Source organism: Suricata suricatta, chromosome 7 (genome assembly GCF_006229205.1).
Source record: "Suricata suricatta isolate VVHF042 chromosome 7, meerkat_22Aug2017_6uvM2_HiC, whole genome shotgun sequence".
Classification (NCBI taxonomy): Eukaryota; Metazoa; Chordata; class Mammalia; order Carnivora; family Herpestidae; genus Suricata; species Suricata suricatta.
The window spans coordinates 19,833,749-19,836,959 of NC_043706.1; positions in this window are offsets into that span (position 1 = coordinate 19,833,749).

Sequence of the window (3,211 nt, forward strand, 5' to 3'; positions counted from 1 at the left end):
ATAAAAAAAACAGTTGGACATAAGGAACATGTCATGATTAAGTTCATGATGACTGGATAGACTTAAAATTATACATAATATAAATTTGCATAAATAAAATATAAATGTACATTTATATCTGTAAGAACAACTGATATAAAAAATATATATATACACGAATAGACAAGAAAATAAAGTTTATGTTTTATATAGCCTGTGCCCCAGTTTTGGTTGCACCTAGAGAACCTCTAAGATACCATATACAAAAAAAAGCCAGTGCAGAAAATTATGTTATACTACAATCTTAACTTTCATAAAGGAAAAACTATATGTGTGTATATACTTCTTCTGTATAATATGGCTGGAAACATAGTAAGATATTGGTAGCATTGGTTGCCTTAGGAGTGGGAACTAAGTAAACAAGACCCACGGCATATGATCAACTTTTCACTACACTATCTGGATATATTACACAAGCATAAAAAAGCATTAAAACTTAAAGAAGATAATAAAATAAAAAATACATAATATTTAAATAAAAAATCTCAAAGTGGGGCCAGGTGGTTCAGTCGGTTAAGTGTCTAACTTCCACTCAGGTCATGATCTCAAGGTTCCTGAGTTCTAGCTCCACGTCAGGCTCTGTGCTGACAGCTCGGAGCCTGGCGTCTGCTTCAGATTCTGTGTCTCCCTTTCTCTCTGCCTCTGCCCTGCTCACACTCTGGTTTTCCTTCTCTTTCAAAAATAAATAAACGTTAAAAAAATTTTAAGAGTCCCATGAATGTCAGAATAAAACATATCTGGCATTTTCTCTGACAAGTAGTCCAAAGTAATTAACCACACCTAGTAATTAACCACAAGAGAAAATAAAATAATCCCAGAGCTGAATTCAATCCCCAAATTGCTGACTCTTTTCCAAGATTCCCTAATATCCATGGAACATAGAAGTAAAGTAAACCTCTTGCTTAATTCTCGAAATCACATTCGTATATTACATATCATTACCTTTACATTTTCATGTCCTTATGTATTTCAGCCATCCAGAATTACATGTGCAGATATGTCCTGATTGGAGGTTTCAAGAAAATTTAGAACTGTGTATGGCATTGCTGCCCATTTTAGCAATGTCAGTAACTAATGTGTTCAATAATCTAATGAGATTAACAATCAGAAATGCATGTTTTAGGGCATGGTAAAATAGTTTTCAGGTCATACTGTCTCATAAACTGCCATAAAATAATTTTTTCCATTGTTGAGTTCCATAATGTGACTGAATGGCGATAAAATATTCCAATTACTCTTAATAAGTTATGAACCAATGCATAATGCACTTCAGATGTCCATGCCAAACCCAGCCAATCCAGGAATTTGTAATCTGAAATAATTTAATAATAGGTTTGGGAAGCATTCACTCAACTACATGTATTACAGACCAATCGTGTAAAGAACCAGTTATAAACGGAAGCAGTAGGAGTCATTAAACACACTCCATCCCAACTTCCTCATATACAAATCTGTTCATTTAGCACACATTCACTGAATGCCATTAGCAAGCACTGTAATAGGCAAGGAGGAAAAATACATGTTAAGTAATACATGTTATGGTCACTGCCTTCCAAAAGCTCACAGCTCCGTAAGGAACAGAGGTGGAAGGGAGAGGGGAACAGAGAGAGAGAGAGAGAGAGAAGCACAAAAACTGCAACACACTGTGATTTCTGCTCTACTAGAAACCAACAGATGTGATTTATATAAATTGCAGTGGTCCAAGACAGGGAAATGTTCATATACTGGACAAAGATGGGAAGGGTGAGGAACCATTAGAGGATCTACTTCTCACTGTTACAGAGCATGCCCATGGCAGAACCTTCAATCAAATTCAAATCTCTGGAGAGGAGCCTGGTAGCTTGGTTGGTTAAGCATCTGACTCCATTTCAGCTCAGGTCACAATCTTATGGTGTGGTGAGTTCAAGTCCTACATCAGACTCTGCCTGACAATGCAGAGCCTGCTTGGGATCCTCTCTCTCTCTCTCCCTCTCTTTCTCTGCCTCTCTCTGTGTCTCAAAATAAATAAGTAAAACTTAAAAAATATTCAAATATCTGGATTTCCAGCAGGATTAATTCCTTACACTGTTCCTAACAACTTGATCAAAGATCATCAATACTTACACTGTAGCACACACACGCACAGAAGTGGTATTTAATGCAGGACATGTGTTCAAGGTGTCTTGCTAACAATTACCTACTTCAAAGGATTAAAAAGATCTTTTAAACAACTCAAACCTTATACCAAAAGCATTTAACACACATGTGCATTGTGTGATATGTATTATGCATGCACATGGAGTTTCACGTGGAAGTTAACGGATATGCGTAGCTAGCATTAAGTGTGATTTCAGACCACAAGTCCAATACAGCTTATTTATAATCACTTTGGTGCTGAAAGCTTATTAACTAACCAGCTGTCAGACAGTGTTGCTACAAAACTCTTATCCCGGGAGGACATGTAGATTAGAAGCAAGGACGAATCATTTCATTATTGCTGCGTCTCTTATTTAATGGAATGTGTTTCAGAGGGATTATCTGGTTTAATGCAGCTAATTCAATATAAAACTGAGTTGGCTACTTGGAACGTCCAAACAGCCTATTCTCATCAAATGTGTGCAAAGCAGTGAAAACCTCTGTTATGTTTGATTGGAGCATGCCACATGTCAATTCCCAACAGGAAGCAAAAGACCAACGTTGGTCCTGGTCTTGGTCTTGGTGTTGGTCAATGTAATAGGTAACTTTTACACTTTCAGATAACTGAAAATACCCTGGCAACCCACTGGCTTTAAAGGAATAATGACACTGTATTCAGGTGTCAATAATACACATAGTAATAATAATAGATAAGGATCAATAGTAATAATAGATAAGGATCAGTGAATATTACCACCCATTGTAATGAGGAGATGCAGTTTCTGCACACCATCTTCTACATCACAGCGTGCTAGAGTACAATAAGCCAAAATGCTACCATTTTTCTCCAGCTGTGTTGGTCCCCAGGCTGCTTTATTGGTGGATCCAGTGGTCACAAGAAGCTGTCTAAGTAACTTTCTCTTTCCATAGTATTTCAATTGCAGATAATACTACAAGTTTAAATGAATGAAAGCTGGCCATTTTGTTTCTTAAAGAGTTTATATTGCTAAGGCCTAAATCACATTAAAATAATCATACATGGGAGAAGCAGAAAAAC